Raw genomic sequence first — 19,756 nt, 5'->3', positions numbered from 1 at the left:
TATGATCAAAACAATCAGCAAAGTGGGAATAGAGGAAGTATTCCTCAACATAATAAAGGCCATATATGAGAGAACTACAGCCAACATCATACTCAATGAACAAAAAATTATAGCTTTCCCACTAAGATCAGGAACAAGAAGCCTGCTTTCACCACTCCTATTCAATATAGTATTAGAAGTCCTAGCCACAGCAACCAGATAGGAAAAAGAAATAAAGGTATTCAAATTGTAAAGGACAAAACCAAACTGTCACTGTTTGCAGATGACATGATGGTTTATATAGAAAATCCTACGGACTCCACTAAAAAACTACTCAACCTAATAAATAAACTTGGCAAAACAGTGGGATACAAAGACAACATTCAGAAATCAGAGGAATTTTTGTACACCAACAATGTAACATCACAAACAGAAATCAGGAAAAAATCCCATTTGATATAGCAACAAGAAAAATAAAGTACCTAGGAATAAACATAATCAAGGAGGTAAAAGATCTGCACTCAGAAAAATACACAACACTGAAGAAAGAAATCAAAAAATGACACACAAAAAATGGAAGTATGTACCATGCTCATGGACTGGAAAAATTAACATAATCTAAATGTCCTTCTATCCAAAGCAATTTATAGATTCAGTGCAATACCTACTAAAGTACCATTGATGTATTTCACAGATATAGAACAAACATTTCAGAAATTTATATGGAACCATAAACGACCCCAAATAGCAGCTGCAATTTAGAGAAAGAAGAACAAAGCAGGAGGGATTACAATACCTGATATCAAACTGTATTACAAGGTCACTGTAATCAAAACAGCCTGGTATTGGCATAAAAACAGGCACATAGACCAATGGAACAAAACAGAGAGTCCAGAAATAAACCCAAATCTCTACAGTCAATTAATATTTGACAAAGGGGGCAGTAACATAAAATGGACTAATAATAGCCTCTTCAACAAATGGTGTTGGGGACTTCCACCAAGATGGAGGCATAGGTGGATGTACCGTGCCTTCTCACACACCAAGATTAGAGAAAACTAAATATTAGCAACAGAAAACACAGCCAGAACATGGAAAATTGAACTTTTCGGAAGTCCGTTAACAACAAATTCTTCAGCCTGACCGGTAAGGGGTGAAACCAGCGGCTGGCGGAGCAGGGTTGCACAGGAGGACTCGGTCAGATGGACTCAGGCCTACGGAAACCAGGCGCAGGGTCGGACCTAGTGAGCGACTGAGCGAGCAACCAGGCGAGAGACCGCAGGGGGACACACACCTTCCTTCATGAAAACAATCCTTTTCCAGGTTCCTAAACCTCAAAGAACCATGTTGAGGTCATGGATCATCCCCTTTCTCTATCCAGCCATGGGTAAACATATGCCCATGGGTGGAGAGACAAGCACAAAATATCGGGCACATCATCACAGTTACGAGAGCTATGCTGAGCCTCTTGCATTAAATACAAAATCCAATGCTGATCAACTGCAAGCTGCTAATGAGATGTAATGCATAGATCCCAAATGCAATAGCTATCTCTTCCTTAAAGCTTCAGCTGTGTGACTTTGGGGAAGCAAGTAAAATGCTGCAGTGATAACATTTCTTATAGAATAGAGTTATACAATACATATGGACTAGAATATAGTAATTGAATTATCCATGTTTTAGTTTCTGCAGAATGGTGATAATAGCACGTATAGAATGAATTAGTGTAGATTAAGTAAGCTGATGTATGTACTTATTTAGTAAATAACAAATATTCAGTAAATACTAGCTATTACTATGACTATTTCTACAGAATCTTTCTAATATTCTGGGTTTAGGAGAAACAAAATTTGGTAGCAAGTTAACAGATTCCCACTTGGAATCTTGGTCACTAGTCATAATCAGAGACTTTGGGTTGCTTCAGAAATATTCCAAATATAGTCATGAGAGTGGTAAACTTCCCACATCCTTTTTTCCCATGTAAAGTGAAGGAAGATTGAAGCAGAGGACCACATTGCCAACAAAGAGGAATGGGGAGAGACAGCTATATTTCAGGAAAACCCATCTTTTTTTTTTTTATCGGGGCAAGGAGATCTGTGGACAAATTCTTCCTGAATGAAAGAAGAAAACACATTCATAAGGTAGAGACACAGACCTATGAGGTATGCAACTTCCTGTGTCCCTGATGAATGCTTCAGAAAATATTCATTTGTGAGTTTTTTAATTTCCATTTATTGTCACTGAAGAATGCATGGGGTGAGTCAGGGAGCTGGTCTGGGAAAGTCAGCTTGGAAGAGGCTCTCAGACTCTGCCTTGCTTTTTCAGACACTCAAAGAGACCACTGACCTATGTATCCTGGCCCTGCCTCTGTATGACTCCTCAAATGCACAGACACAAAACATCCAAAAACTGCAAGGAATTTCATGCAGGTCAATGACTAAACCATTCAAGGAAAATAAATGCCTTTTTTGTTTTACAAAAATTTCTCCTGATATAGTACCCCACTCTGATGGCTCATCCTCAGGATATAACTGTTTAATGAACTCAAGCAGGCTAGCTGTAACCTGTCTTGACATCTCTATGGCCCCTGACAATGCAAGGCTTCATCTTAAAATTGTCCTCCCACTTCAATAACTAGTCTCACTGGGTCAGTTTTCTTGGTTTCTCATCATGCCTTCCAGCCTCTACTGCATCCTCCTTCATAACTGCCACCAAGATGTCTAAGTTTCAGGGAATTTTTTTCACTTTTGAAGTTGGACTAGTATTTCTTCATCTTTTCTCATTATAAACCACTTTAAAGAGTCTAATAATAAACCCTCTGGATTTTCTCTCTGCATTTTTCATTCTCACTCTGAAATATGGCACACAATTTCAGGGGTTCACAAGCCCACTGAATTATCCCTGTAACCTCCCATGAATCCAAGTGAGGAAGGAAAAAAGGAGCCCTTGACACCCAAGAACTGGTCTGGCTGAGAAGTGGACTGTCTGAGAACTGGCCTCCACGCTAGCAGAAACTTGCTGGCAGTCACAGCTGTTCCCTCTTATTCTCCTAGTGAACATCCAGGGTCTCACAGAAAGCCAATGCCACCAATATCAGACAAGGCATGAGACCATAATAAAGTGAGACAAAATGAGGCTACTCCATACTTTTGTCTAAGCACAGACAAAAACTGACAAAATAGTGCACTTTCCCCTCTTGGCAAGTATGAGTGATTTTAGCAATTACTTCTTTATCAGTTACAGTTCCATCCTTGCTCTGGTCTTCCCTCTCCATAGTTCATTGATTTAGACACTCAAACATAGAATTGGCCATGCTTTCTTTTTATTGTTTTTGTAAAAGGTATATAATTCACATACCATATAATTCACCTATTTAAAGTATATAATTCAATGTTTGTGTTATATTCAGAGTTGTACAACCATCATAACAATCAATTTTAGAACACTTTATCACCTCAAAAAGAAACCCTGTACCCCTTATCTATCACCCTCAATCTGCTCATTCCCTGGCTCTCACCAGCCACTCCCCCACTTTGTCTCTCTTTTTTTCCTATTCTGGTTATTTACTAAAAAGGAAATAATAGAGTGACTTGATTACTCCAACCCCAGTCTTTGTGTGACACTAACCACATGAGCAACCCAGAAAAAGAACTTTATAGCTAAGTCCAGTCAACTCCTAGAACTGTGGAGAGATAATAATAAAAGCAATAGATAGGTGGAACAGCTCTGAAAGAACCGCAAGAGCTAATAATCAAGATGTCTTAGCAGGGACCAGGAAGGGATGTATGGGTCTGGATCCTGAGGGTATTTCATCACAGGAATAAAAATGACTTTGTGTCTTTGGAAGCCATCTCCTATGATACAAAAATTATTATTGTAGCAAGGCTTTTGGCAGATAATGCTAAGATGCTAAGAGGTTAGTTTTTGGAATCTTGAGCACAAGATGCCAAACTTTTTGGGTAAAATGATAGAGAAAGGGATTGAAATGCCCAGAGAAGGTGGCACCATATTACAGTAAATGCACAACACAGGGTCAGAAAATCTACTATCCAACTAAGTTTCATGGGCAGGAGGGAGGAAAGCAAAGAAATTCCAGGTGTAGCTGATGTCCTTCATCAGTACAACAGGAAGGCTTTGGATCAGAGAGCTCCAAAGGACAGCAGAGCTTGGGGTTCTTATACCCCCAGGCTCTTTAATGCTATCAGGTGTTGAGTATAGTTTGGCAAGTGCACAAAGCAGGCAGGCTCTACATGGCTAAACTTATTTGAGTTATGTATAATAAAATTGTATATGTAAAAATTTGACTTTGATGCCAGTAAGGTTTTGTACTAATTGGTCTCAGCTTGTTGTGAAGAGTAAACAATCTAGAGAATCACATATCAAGGCCATCTTTGGCTTATTTATGTAACAATTATGCAATGTATCACATTGTTCTTTGATCGAGGCCAAGAGCAGCTCAGCAGTCTCTAACAGACTCAGGTTGCAGTTCAAGAAGTCTTTCCACATGGACTATCTGACATCAAAGACCCTGTGTTTTTAGTGGTATCTGTGGTGGGTAAGATACTATGTAAGGTTTCTTACAAACACTAATAGGAAAATCGCAATGTACATCACTAAATTTCTGAAACAAGGCCCTCTGCAGTACAGAATTATACACTAGGTAAAAACTCCAGCCGCTCACATTTCTTTGAGTGCTGGACCATAGAACATCAAGTGACCAACCATACAGCCAGAACTGCCCATTATGACCTGGGTTACATTAGACCCATCAGGCCATAAGGTCAGGTGTGCTTATCAACAGTTCTCTTTAAGTTAGACGTGGTATATCCAACAGCAGTGAAAACAGGGCTGGAAAGCACAAATAAATTTTATGAGCACGTGGCCCAGACCATTATGTCGACCTTTGCTATTGTACTAAAATAAAATCTCTTCCTCAACTCTTGACTAACTGACAGAAGAAACAGGCCAATTTTGGTTCACAAATGAGCTGGTTACATATGTAAGTGCAAGCCAAGAATGGACTGTCCTGAGATACAGCTTGACTCAAATGGTGGTCCTCAAAGTCAGTGGTGACACTAAGTCCCCCTAATGTGCAGAGATTGAGTAGTGCACACAGTCATTTGCATTGTATATAATGAAAAGTGGTCTAAGGAGAGAATATGTACAGACTCATAGGCAGCAGTGAATGGCTTGGCTGGTGGTCCTGGCCCTGGAAGGAGAAACATGGACCAGGAGGGACACAAAGGCCTGTGGAAGAATCACGTCAACAAGTTCATGAAGCAGGCTCGACACACAAAGATTTTCTACCACACTTTTATGCCCACCAAAAAGCAACCACCACTAAAGAGCCAGTAAACAATTAAGTACACAGAATAACCAGAGAATTATTGAGAATTGACAACAGCCAACCTCTGTCATTGATCACCTCATGTCTGATGCAATGGGTTCATACCAGTATACACATAGTAGCAGAGAAAGAGGCTATACATGGGTCTTACTGCTAGGTTCCCACTCCCCAAGGCTGACTAGCTATGGCTACCATACCTCCAACATGACAGCAATAGACACCAATGCCCTATGTGAGGGCTGAGCCCTCACATAGAGCACCATTTCTCAAGGTGACCACATGCCTACTTGGGAGCAAAATGATTACACCATTTTGACTCTTGAAGTTTTAGAGATTCCTCTTGACTGGAAGAAATAGATATTTAGGACGTAAGTTTATCTTTCTTCTCTGTAAAGTCTCAACCAGTACTACTCTCCAAAGGCTCACAAAATATTTGATTCACTGACATAGTATTCTATATGACATTGCTTCAGGCCAAAAAGGTATGACCAAGGAGTTGTGTCAGGAGGTCACAAACCCATAGAATCATTGGTTCTGTAATAAGTCACAGCACTGTGAGATATCAGCCTGACAGAGTAACAGAATGAGCAGCTATAGTACCATCTTGGAGATGATGCCCTTTGAGAATAGTACACCATCCTTCAGGTGCAACATATACACTAAATCATGTATGAGTTCAAGAACCAAGAACATGCACCAAGAAAACAGAAATTTGCATACCTCATAGTACTATGTATCCATCTCAAGAATGTCCTCTTCTTTCAGAGTCCAAGAACTAAGAAGTTAAAATAGACATGATCCTGCTTACCATTATTCTCAAAGATCCACTTCAGGAATCTCTTCTTCCCATCATTGAAATTCTAGGCTCAACACAACTAGAAGTCCTGATTCTCAGAGGGGTATCATGAAGAACATTGAAAGGGTCCCAATAAAACATTATGCTATGTCTGAAGCCTGGCATCTTTAGGCTCCTCTGTCAGGAGTCCAACAATCAAGGATGGAATCACTAGACCTGCGGGTATGAGGCACCAATGATCTCCAAGGCACCCTGTGACTGATGATGTGTCTCTCCAAGCCAATCAGGCAGCAGGAGATGCCCTAAGAAGCACCTCCAGGTCAACCACAGGGTTATGAGCCAAGTCAATGTCTTGTCTTCTTCTGGGTCAAATTGGCCCATCAGGTTCATGCAATGTATTCTAGAGCCATGCTGTTCAACATGGTAGCCAAAAGCCACAGGGATTATTGAGTGTTTGAAATGCAGCTGCTCTGAATTGAGACATACTGCAAATGTAACAAAGACTCTGGATCATGAAGACTTGCTATAAACAAAAAATGTAGAAGAGCTCATTAATAAATTTTATTACATATAAATTGACAATGTTTTGGATACATTGAGTTAAATTTATTACAAAATTAATCTCACTTTTAAAAAACTTTGTTTCCTGAGATCACTAGAAAATTTAAAGCTACATTTGTGGCTTGCATTTGGGGTTCACAGAATATTGTTATTGTATGTTGCTGGTCTAGACAATCCTTCCCACAGGATACTACCTCCACCCTGACCCCACACCTACTTCTGCCCCAACTTGATCGGTTCCTTTGAAATCTTGACAGCTATCATTTATTGCTACTTGTGTGTCAGACACCACCCTAAATGCATTACACATGTTATCGTACTTAACCTTCATACCAACCTCATGAGACAAGTATCAGAGTTGGAAGTCCTCAGATAAAATGTCCCCAAGACTGACCTGCCCTGCAGCTTCTGGTGCAGTATTAAAAATGCTCTCCTGTTGTCTAAGTGCTCTGCCACCTATAAGCTCCTGAAAGTTAGAATCCATTTCTTTTTTTAACTCTGACATCCAGCACAGTTTACATGGAGAGCAGAACTCAGCTGAATGAATATATAAGGTGTAGCAAGACTAAGTGACCTTTTACTCTCTGGGTCACACAACTTTTATGTGGTCATGCCAAGACTTGATTCTGAATCTGTCTGCAAAGACACAAATCACCTCCGAGAGGGGGCTGCAGTCGAAGGGTGTGTGGAGGGAAGAGGCCCCAATTCCATGTTTTTCCATGATATTTTTTCTTTGTGAGATTGTATGACCAACAAGTATGCAAGTAGGTTGGTAAATACCAAAACCGTCCTCGTCATGGACTATTGGAAAGAACACCTGCAAAAGGCCCAGAATCTCCTGGAAAGAGGTTTATAAGGTAAGAGGGAACCAGAGCAGAGCAATCCTGCTGTCCTCTCCAGCCTTTGGAGGCAGCCAATGTGCAATTAACACCTGGAACACCAGGGGACAGTGTGTGTTAACTGCTACCCACTTCTTTTTTTTAAAATAATTTTATTTAGTTATTTTTCAAGTACAGTTTTTTGTCTATTTTTCCCATCCCAGCCTCCCCCGCCCCTTGCTCCCCACCTCCCTCCCATTTCCACCCCCCCTTAGTTCTCGTCCCTGTGTCCTTCCTATTTGTTCCTCCAAATCCCTCCCCCTTTTTCCCCTTAACTTTCCTTCCTTCTCTCCTCTGGTCACTATCCCCTTGTTCTCTATTTCAGTGTCTTTGTTTTTTTTTTTTCTGCTTGCTTGTTTGTTTTGTTGTTTAGCTTCCTGTTAAAGGTGAGATCATATGGTATTTGTCTTTCAGCACCTGGCCTATTTCACTCAGCATAATGCTTTCCAGTTCCATCCATGTTGTTGCAAAAGGTAGTAGCTCCTTCTTTCTCTCTGCAGCATAGAATTCCATTGTGTATATGTACCACAATTTTTGGATCCATTCATTTACTGATGGGCACCTAGGTTGCTTCCAACTCTTGGCTATTGTAAATTGTGCTGCTATGAACATTGTGGTGCATAGGTTCTTTGATATTGATGTTTTAGGATTCTTAGGATATAATCCCAGCAGTGGAATTGCTGGGTCAAAAGGCAGGTCGATTTTTATTTTTCTGAGAAAATTCCATACTGTTTTCCATAATGGTTGTACCAGTCTGCAATCCACCAACAGTGAACTAAGAACCCCTTTTCCCCACAACCTCTCCAGCATTTGTTGTTTGTTGCTTTGTTTATGATAGCCAGCCACTTCTCTACCAGCTTCCTTCAGTGCCTCAAAGCAGCTTTTCCCAAGAAAGCAGATCTCCACTTAAGTGGTTCTAAGTCACAGCCTTTTCCATCTCTCTCAACAGGACTTCCCTTGAGTGATAAAACTGAACCTCACGACAACTTCAATCTGAGCCATTCTCAATGGCAGGGAAATGTTCTCCTCCCTGCAGTGACTTATTTTGGAAGGATACAAAATCAAAGAATTACAGATTGTTAACCATCATTAGAAAGGAGATGGCTGCTTCTGTTTTTATGGCAATGGGACACTGTTATATTTCTATTGTATCTTTCTTCTTCCACTCACCCACGAGTATATAATTTGTGTTTTGAGAAATGGATAAAGATCATCAAAGATGTACCTGGGTGTGAGATGCCTATTCACAGGAGTTCTGATTCCCTGACTACTTGGACATTTGTACATAGACATTTGTGCAAATGTCTATGTCCAAAAAAGGGGCATTTGTGTGCTTTCTCCACAGCATATCCCCATGCTAGCTCATCACCCCAGCCCCCACATGGCTCCCTTTCTTATTGCTTTGTGTCTGTTAGCATCCCTCTTACACAGATAACCCTTGACCTTATGCTCACTATCATCTCCTTTCCCTGGAACTTGCAGCTCCACTTCCCCTGGAAATCCCACCTGCCTCTCACCCACAGATTCAGCTCACCCTAAAAGGCTAGGTTCAGTTCTAGAAACCCTCCTCCCTCTGAGTCTGAAACCACCTAGCCTGAACTGGCAGTAGTATGGGCTCTGCCATTACCCATCATCCAAGATTCTGAGCATCTGCCCTAATTCTCTTGTGACCAGGTAGGGAAACTTAGGTATTAGCTTTAATCTCTCTTGTCTTCTGCTCTTCAAATCCCCTTATTTCCTAATCTCAGATTCCTCTGGGGTACATGTGATCTTCACCAAGACCTGCCCCAACCCTTTCCATTTAGGTGGCAGAGTTGCATGCTTCTGGTGGTACAGAGTTCACCAATATCCATGCTGGAAAAGGTGACCTGGACATGAATACAGGATCACAGCCAAATTAGTTTAAAGAGTCAACGGAGCAAGGCCAAAGAGGACCTTGCTCAGCGGTCTGGTGTGAGTAGAATAAAGAACAGACTAACAAGTCCCAGCCAAGATGGAGGCATAGGTAGAAACACTTTTCTACCTTGCACAACCAACAAAAGGATAAAAAACAATTTAAAAACAATAAACAACCAGAACTGCCATAAAATCAAACTGCATGGAACTCAAACAACCATGGAATTAAAGAAACATTCATCCAAATTGGTAGGAGGAGTGGAGATGGGCAGCTGCTCAGAAAGGACCCATGGTCAGGCAGAGAGGATCTGCAGCAAGGTGACAGACCATGTGGGCTTGAAGCCAGGGCTGGCTGACCAGGAAACTAAAGACTCAAAACCTTTAGCTGTAAAATTCTGTGGGGGTTATAAAGGTGGGAGAAACTCCCAGTCTCAAAGGATAGTTTATTGGATGTGGGAAGTGAGGGAAGTGATGGAAAGTGGAGTGAGAGTCAAGTTAGCAACATTGTTCCCTCTCTGACCCCTCCCCAACAGACCGTTCCACAACACAGACTCAGTGGTTGCCCCACCTTGGTGAATACCCAAGGCTCCACCCCTTACAACATAACAGGTGCTCAGAGACAAAGAAATATGGCCCAAATGAAAGAACAAATCAAAACTCCAGAAAAAGAATTAAGTGGTGAGGAGACAGACAATCTGTCAGATGCAGAGTTCAAAACACTGGTAGTCAGGATGCTCACAGAAATAATTGAGTTCAGTCACAAAATGAAGGAAGAAATGAAGGCTATACAAAGTGAAATAAAGGAAAACATATAGGGAACCAAAAGTGAAGGGAAGGAAACTAGGATTCAAATCAATGATTTGGAACAAAAAGAAGAAATAAACATCGACCCAGAACAGAATGAAGAAGCAAGAATTCAAAAAAATGAGGAGAGGCTCTGGCTTGTAAAGCTCAGTAGATTGAGCATGGGCCTGTGAACCAAAGGGTCACCAGTTCAATTCCCAGTGAGGGCACATGCTGGGTTGTGGGCCAGGGGGACAAAGGACATAGGAGAGGCAACCACATATTGATGTTTCTCTCCTTCCCTTCCTTCCCCTCTCTCTAAAAATAAATAAATAAAATCTTTAAACAAAAAAAGAAATAAGGAGAGATTTAGGAACCTCTGGGACAACTTTAAATGTTCCAACATTCAAACCATAGGAGTACCAGAAGGAGAAGAGGAAGAGCAAGAAATTGAAAAATTTGAACAAATAACAGCAAAAGAAGGGGAATTCCAGGAAGCCCAGAGAGTCCCAAAGAAATTGGATCCAAGAAGAAACTCACCAAGGCACATCATCAGTAAGTTACCCAAGATTAAAGACAAAGAGAGGATCTTAAAAGCAGCAAGAGAAAAGGAGATCCAACCTACAAAGAAGTTCCCATCAGACTGTCAGCAGATTTCTCAAAAGAGACCTTACAGGCAAGAAAGGGTTGAAAAGACATATTCCAAGTCATGAAAGGCAGGGACCTACATCCAAGATTACTCTATCCAGCAAAGCTATCATTTAGAATGGAAGGGCAGATAAAGTGCTTCCCAGATAAGGTCAAGTTAAAGGAGTTCATCATCACCAAACTCTTATTATATGAAATATTAAAGGAACTTATCTAAGAAAAAGAAGATGATCAAAACTATGAATAGTAAAATGATGACAAACATACAACTATCAACAACTGAACTTAAAAAAACAAAAACTAAACAAACAACTAGAACAGGAACAGATGAACAGAAATGGAGATCACATGGGGGTTATCAGTGGGGAGGGAGAGGAGGAGAATGAGGGGAGAAAATTACAAGTAAAAAGAAGCATAAATGGTAGGCATAACACAGACAGGAGGAAGTTAAGAATAGTATAGGCAATGGAGAGGCAAAAAAAAACAACCTTATATGTACAACCCATGGACATGAACTAAGAAATGGAAAATGCTGGAGAGTGCAGGGGTGCAGCGCAGGGAAGGGGGATGAAGGGGAGAAAATTCAGGACAACTGCAATATCATAATATAAAAATATACTTAAAAAAGAACAGATTCACCTTGTTTAATCTTCACAACCCACTGCTAAATAGAGATCATTCCCATTTTACAGGTAAGGAAACAGATTCATGGATGGATGGTTAAATAGCTTATGCAGAAACAGTTACTCCTCTGTTGTGGACTGTTCTGCTTGGTTCTAGGAATTGTTCCTCGACCCCCTGTGGCTAAGGGCTAGTGACAACCTTTGGAATGTGAGCCCCAGGAGACAAAGCTTGTCTCTGGTAGTAAAGGCTGCCTCAGTTTCCTCTCCCTACCTCCAAAGCATGGTCTATGTCCATGAAGGGTAAGACTCCTCACAGCAGGGGGGGACAACCTAAGCCAGACTCAGTCATGTGGGAGGCCATCATGGAAGGACTCAGCAGGAGCTGCAACAAAGAGGAAGCAATGGACTCTCGCAGCTGCCCCCCCCCGCCCCCGCCCAGCTTTGACAAAGCCCCAGTTCCCATGGTCCTGGAAGTGCTTCCTGGCTCCAATCCCCTTAAGCCTGAATACCTGATGGGGAGGGGTGCAGCTCCTTGCCTTGCTAGAGCCTGTCCAGGGAAAAATCTGGCATCACAAAGACTTGCTGATAAACTTGTGAAATCTGCTTTGCTAAGAGTGCTTTCATTCATATGTTAAGGGTTCAAGCAGCAAACCCTAAAACTCTGTTGCTCTCAGACTCTGACTTGAATTAAGCCCTCAGATTTCTTTGAAGGTTATCTCCTGTTTGATCCCTGCCGCCCTGTATTCCTGTGTATTACAACCCAATAAAAGACCCTGGAGGAGGGGGCTCAATGCCTTTTTCCTCTGGGAAACTGGCCACTTATCCTTCCCAAGCAGATCATGTCTCAGTCATGTTTACTCTCATCCGTAGTGCAAGGGGGGGCTGGTGAGGAAAGTCGTCCCCACACTCCTCCAGGACAACAGCTCAAACACAAACCTGTGGTTTCAGTGCCTCCTGCACAACCGTTCATACCCCTGTGTCACAGAGGGGCTGAAAGAAGGTGTCCTGTCCTGCATGTGACTTCTAAAATAAAGGGAACTACAGCTTTAAAAAGGAAATTATAAAAACATGAGGACACCCTAGGAAATGCTGAAATTGGTCACTCCAGGGATCCAACAGAGAGAAAGCTGCCCTGACTCACGTAACTGATGGTGCTTTTCAGACTGTACAAGGACAGGTGTACTCAGTAGTGGGTTATGGGCACCACTCATCCTCCTCTCCATCCCAGGCACCCCAGGGAATTCCTCGTTTGTTGTAAGTAAAGAGTAAAGGTAGTGTCTTTGGTTCATGTAAAAGGAAGCTGGATAAGTAGTAGCAGATAAGTTTCCTTAAGTTTCATACTGATTCTAAAATTTAGACTAGCAAAAATATTTCAATTAAGAGTCTCAATTCCAAAGGTACTACTTTTTCCTTGTATCTAAGCTCTGCAATACACTTTGTAAAAGGGAAACATTTCTCATGTGGTAAATCCACAGATTATTCTCCATGAGTCCAGAGGGCAGAGGTAAACACAGGTGCAATTTTCACCTCTAACACAGGGTGGCAGTAGCACCATGAGATGAAAGAGCTGAGACAGATTACCCCCTCTGAGAAGCTACTGTTCAATGCCGTCTAGGCTGGCTGTTTCACCTGGGCCCTCCAAATGTGTAGTGAAGGGAATGTGTAGGGATGGAGGAAAGTGGCATTCAAGTCTCAGAAAATGTATCTGATGGCTCAGTTTTATGGAAATATATCTCCCCTTTTCTCTCATAGACAGGGAAATAGAAACAGTAAAGGGTCAGGAATTTTTCTCTTTCCAGCATTTTGCAACAGACCCTACCTTGGTACCCTAAATTCTGTAAGGCCAGGCGTGTTCTCTTTGTATATGGGGCTTCCTCAGTCACAGAGCTATGATTTCTAGATTGGGAGTTGGTGACTCCCTCAGGCCTTCTTCCTCTCCTTTTAATATGTTGTCCAAAAGCACATACCTCTGGCTTACTCGTTATCTCCTTTCAGGTTCCGGCCCTTGGGACCAAGCCAAAATTCAGGTATTTGGGGCCTGGCACATCTCAGCCTGAGTTTTCACCTCTATCAGTCATTTCCATATATCTGCTTCTCTAGCCAAACTTGTCTCTTTCCTTCCCCACTGCTCCCACCATCCTGATTCATTTTCCTATCTCATGCCATTTGCTATGTATTCCTCTGCCACCTCTTCATCTTCTGAAAGGCTACCTACCTCGTCTCAACACCTCACACATGTCCTTGAAACCCTTTTTGATGTCAGAAATAATGAGAATAATATGCACCATTTGCCTGGTACCACCAGGATCTTACAAAGATTAGCTGGATTCATCCTCACTGACTCAGTAAACTTCATCCCATGTCGCCTTGTTTTACAGATGTGGACACTGAAGCACAGCATGTTCACTCACCCAGGTTTCTATTATTGATTCAAACAGGTGGGGGGCCATAATTTACCACCTCTACTTAGGCAAATACACTTCCTGACCCTGAACTCAGAGAGGGTAACTTTAGCCATGCCTATCTGTGACTACCTGTGACCACAAACAGGAAGTGTGGAGATGAGGGTTGAAATCCTGGCTCTGACACTTGCTGATTGAGTAATAGGCAGGTAACTTTAGTGAAAAAAATGCTCTCTCTGTTTCTTCATTTTAAAACGGTGGTAAGAATAATAGGGTTATTGTGATGGTTTGAGGTGAAATATAAACTGTTGGGTTTGTGGCAGAGTCTGTGAATGTTGTAGATATTACTCTACTTCAGTAGTAGAGTAATATTCACACTCTGTGAATGTTGTAGATATTACTCTACAGCACTGGATCTGCCGTAACCAAGAATTCAGCATCAGTCACTCTAAAAACACAAAGAAATGCAGCCAAGCACCAATGGTTTATGAGACTTCTAAACAAACACTGTAACTCAGAACCATGTGATTGGGGGCATTCAAAGTGGGGAGAACAAGGATGAAAACTCACTAAGGAATATCAGATAAGGCCACTTCTTGATAACACCTCCTAAATGAAGGAAGTCCTGTGGCTCTGACTCATGTGATTGTTCCCCCATCAGAACCTGACAGAAGGATTTAGGGTTCAAGGAGTCTCCTCTCACTTCCAGAGAGCACGCTCCATCTGATGGACTTCATTTCCCTTCAGTTCACCATTCTGAGGCTGGAGTAGAGTGAGCCAGCTCTGTGAGCCCACTCCCTACTCCACGCCACGAGGAGGGAGGCTTTCCAGGAGCCCACATTTGTGATTCCACCCCAGATCTTTGGTTGAGAAAGCTTGGCCATTCCTATACCCTCCCCAAGTATGTTGGAACTGTGACTGAAAAAAAATCATTCTCTTCAGGTGGCAGTAACTCTGGGCACTGTGGGCTGCCATCTTCCACTGGCTAGATAGAGCCCGTGTGCTGGAAAAGATGCATGGAGGAAAGGAATAAATAAAGATTGAGACAAAGTACTCAAAGTACCCAGAAACTATATTAGTTCCAGTGTTCCTGAGGAAGGACACTTTCTCATAATGAACCCCTTGCCACCACCAGCACCACCAGTCTGGCCATCTTGGGCTGGTCTCTGTCACCAGCCACCTGTGAAATCCTGGCTGTTCCCCAGACCTGAGGCTAAAGGATCCTGTGTGCCATGACCAAGAATTGCTGAACACTCTTGGCCTTGTCTGCAATCCCAAGCTGATCTTTGAGAGAAAGGACAACCCCTTCCCTGACTTTGTTCTGCATAAAGAGAAATAGATGCAAATAGCACAGGTGATACCTCTGCCATAAAAAAGAAGTCCTCTACACATCCCAGTGGTTAGTGGATCAAGCTTCTCTTTGAACAAAATAAAACCCCTGATTCCTGGGATCCCCACTGTCTGGGTAGACTGAGTCACCTCAAGCCACCTGACATCCACCCAGATTTGTGCTTAAGAAGAGGAAACTGTAGCTTCCCCATCTTACCAAGCCTCAGGCACATTTTGCAGGCCTCCAGATGGCCCCCGAAGCCATGAAACCTTCCCACCCCTGCACAGCCTCACTTGCTACTGGCCCATGGCACCTAATGCAGGACCCAGTGCCAGAAGATATACCTGGAGACTCTTCACCTTGCAGCTGGGAAAGGTGTCCCACTCCACCACCCCACCCCTTTGTTCTAGAAATACTTCTTATCCTCTCCTGCATTATTGCATTTTTTCTTTCTTTCCATCTGGATTGTGAGGTTCTTAAGACAGGGCTTATTGTTTGTTCTTTTAGACATATACTGGTAATAAGTACCCAATAAATACTGTGAAGTTGTTGTCTGTTCTCTTCAAAATGGCAGCCATCATCTCCTTTTCTGCCAGGCTGAATGTCAGGACAGATAAAGCCTCTCTCTCACACTTTATCCTTGCTGTCTCATCTGTTTACTTTTATTTCTTGACTCTAGATGGTTAGTTCTGGAAGTCCTGAGGCCTGTGCTCATTTCTTCTGCTGCCTGGAGGAAATTCTATAAACCCAAGAAGGGCACTGAACCCGACCAACTTCCCCTGCAGTTTCAGCATGAAGGGCTAATCTGAGATAGCCATTAAACATGGCAGTGTTAACATGCAGACCCTGGATGCAAAACCAAATAAAAAAGCACTGGGGTTAGGGAGTATTATGGGAGAGGTGGGCTGAGGGAGGATGTGAGGGTCTGGGAACTCTGAAATGGACAGTGAGGCACAGGATAAGGGTTACAGCATGGGAGAGGCATGGAGGGGCACAGGCGTCTGCAGAACCCATTAGCAAGTCATGTGAGAGTTGATTGTGCTTTGAGCAACTCAAAGTGTCTCCATCATGGAATACCCCATGCAAAGTTCCACTCCCCAGACTTGCCTAGCCTTTGGTTTCATCAGACCATCTGGATTCTCAGGATGGTGTGTGAAGGCCTCCAGGATCAGGAAACAATGTTGCTGGTGACTTACACTTCAGGGCCCTCCAGCCAGTCCGCTCTCCTCAGACCCTCAGACCCTGGTCTTACACCCACTTCCCTCTACCACAGCTAGGGCATAGGTATGCTAGGACCAGAAAACAAACATAACATGTGGAATCTCAAGAAGTCTACTGGCAGAGCAGCAATGACAAGGAGCGGACACACTGCTACTGCAGAGGATGGCATCTTCCTCACTTTCTCTGCCAGTGGCTGTGGAAGCAAGTGTAGGGTGGCTGGACCCTACGACAGTGACAGCAGAGCAGGCGGTGCAATGAAAGCTGCAAATGTTTGTGTACAGTTCTGAGATCTTGGGGCACTTTGCCACTCGTGCACACCCAGCCTTTCATGCTCACATCCTTGCAGTTAATCCTTTCATAATTGTATGTTTCACTTTATTTTCACACAGCCACCCAGGGCTGAGCAAGTAAGCTGAGGTCCTGAACAACTGGAGAACATGGCAACTTTGCAGAAATATCAATGTGTGCTCTAAGATCAATGCACAGACACAGCTATCCATCTCATCCTCACAAACCTTTGGTGCATGTTCTTTCATCATCACAACCAACTTTGTCTGTCCTGGGAGCTCAGGGATGAACTTACCTGGTCTCAACACTAGAGCCTGTGTTCTTTTGACTCCATTTCTAATGAGTGTTCTTCATTAACACCATGTTTCCATTATCACCCATTTTACCCATAGCCATAATACATTTAGTGGCTTTCACATACTTCTTCTCTACTTTATGCTGGGAGTGAAAATTGTTTACAATTTTACAGATATACGAGCTCAAGAAAAAAAAAGAACTTGCTAGCCTGCAGGTAAGAGGTAGAAAGATCTTCACATAGAAGCAAGACTCCCATCTCCTCATCCCCATCACTGGTCTTTCATGCACTCCTACACACCCACATGTTTATAAAGAATTCTTAATAACATACAAAATGTTTATTTTATTTATTATTATCATCTTTATTATTGTTCAAGTACAATTGTCTCTATTTTCACCTCACCATTCCCCGCCATCCTAGTCATCCTCACTTCCTACCCTCTATCCTATGCCCCTTTGACTTTGCCCATGTGTCCTATATACATGTTCCTTGATGACCTTTCCCCCTCTATCTCCCGTTGTCTCCTCTCATCACTCCTCTAGTTACTGTTGGTTTGTTCTTCATTTCAATGTCTCTGGCTATATTCTGCTTGCTTGTTTGTTTCATTCATTAGGTTCCACTTATAGGCGAGATCATATGGTATTTGTCTTTCATTACCTGGCTTATTTCACTTAACATAATGCTCTCCAATTCCACCCATGCTGTTGAAAAGGGTAGGAGCTCCTTCTTTCTTTCTGCTGCATAGTATTCCATTGTGTAAATATACCATAGTTTTTGTTTTTAAAAATATTTTATTTATTTACTTTTAGAGAGAGGGGAAGGGAAGGAGAAAGAGTGGGAGATAAACATCAATGTGTGGTTACCTTTCCTGTGTCCCCTACTGGGGACCTGGCCTGTAACGCATGTGCCCTGATTGGAAATCAAACCAGCAACCCTTTGCTTCACAGGTCTGTGCTAAATCCACTGAGCTACGCCAGCCAGGAGTACCATAGATTTATATTTTTTAATCCACTCATCTACTAAAGAGCACTCAGGTTGCTTCCACCACTTGGCTATTGTAAATTGTACTACTGTGACCATTGAAGTGCATAGATTCTCTTAAGTTAGTGTTTCAGGATTCTTTTTTTTTTAATATAATTAATTTTATTTAATTATTTTTCAAGTACAGTTTTTTGTCTATTTTTCCCATCCCAGCCTCCCCCTCCCCTTGCTCCCCACCTCCCTCCCATTTCCACCCCCCTTAGTTCTCGTCTCTGTGTCCTTCCTATTTGTTCTTCCAGATCCCTCCCCCTTTTTCCCCTTAACTTCCCTTCCTTCTCTCCTCTGGTCACTATCCCCTTGTTCTCGATTTCAGTGTCTTTGTTTTTTTTTCTGCTTGCTTGTTTGTTTTGTTGTTTAGCTTCCTGTTAAAGGTGAGATCATGTGGTATTTGTCTTTCAGCACCTGGCCTATTTCACTCAGCATAATGCTTTCCAGTTCCATCCATGTTGTTGCAAAAGGTAGTAGCTCCTTCTTTCTCTCTGCAGCATAGAATTCCATTGTGTATATGTACCACAATTTTTGGATCCATTCATTTACTGATGGGCACCTAGGTTGCTTCCAACTCTTGGCTATTGTAAATTGTGCTGCTATGAACATTGTGGTGCATAGGTTCTTTGATATTGATGTTTTGGGATTCTTAGGGTATAATCCCAGCAGTAGAATTTCCAGGACAAAAAGCAGTTCCATTTTTAGTTTTCTGAGGAAATTCCATACTGTTTTCCACAGTGGCCACACCAGCCTGCATTCCCACCAACAGTGTACTAGGGTTCCCTTTTCTCCACAACCTCACCAACACTAGTTGTTTGTTGATTTGGTTATGATGGGCATTCTGAGGGTGTGAAGTGGTATCTCATTTTGTTTTTAATTTGCATCTCTCTGATGGCTAGTAATGCTGAGCATCCTTTCATATGTGTCTGAGCACCTTGTATGTCCTCCATGGAGAAGTATCTGTTTAGGTCCTTTGCCCATTTTTTAATTGGGTTGTTGTCTTCCTGGAGTAGAGTTGTGTCAGTTCTTTATATATTTTGAACATAGATATCTGTTTAAGATATCATTTGCAAATATGTTTTCCCATATTGTTGTTTCTCAGTTCATGTTGCTGATGTTCTCTTTGCCATGCAGAAGCTTTTTATTTTGATGAAATCCCATTTGTTTAGTCCTCCCTTTATGTCCCTTGCTCTAGGAAACACATCAGTAAAAATATTGCTGCATGGAATATCTGAGATTTTCCTCCAGATGTACTCCTCTAAGACTTTTATGGTGTCACGACTTGCATTTAAGTCTTTTATCCATCTTGAGTTTATTTTTGTGTGTGGTGTAAGCTGGAGGTTGAGTTTCATGTTTTTGCCTGTAGCTGTCCAAATCTCCCAATATCACTTTGTTGAAGAGGCTATTGTTACTCCATTCTATGTTTCTGCCCCCTTTATCAAATATTAATTGACTATAGAGACCTGAGTTTATTTCTGGCACTCTACTCTGCTCCATATTCTGTCTCTGTTCTTATGCCAGTACCAGACTATTCTGATTACTGTGGCCTTGTAATATAATTTGATGTCCAGTATTGTGATCCCTGGACTTTGCTCTTCTTTCTTAAAATTGCTGAGGCTATTTGGGGTCATTTATGGTATCATATAAATTTTTGAAATATGTGTTCTGTATTTGTGA

The sequence above is a fragment of the Artibeus jamaicensis genome, unplaced genomic scaffold, assembly GCF_021234435.1.
Source record: "Artibeus jamaicensis isolate MK-2021 breed Jamaican fruit bat unplaced genomic scaffold, CSHL_Jam_final contig_311, whole genome shotgun sequence".
Lineage (NCBI taxonomy): Eukaryota > Metazoa > Chordata > Mammalia > Chiroptera > Phyllostomidae > Artibeus > Artibeus jamaicensis.
This window is presented reverse-complemented; position numbering follows the sequence as displayed.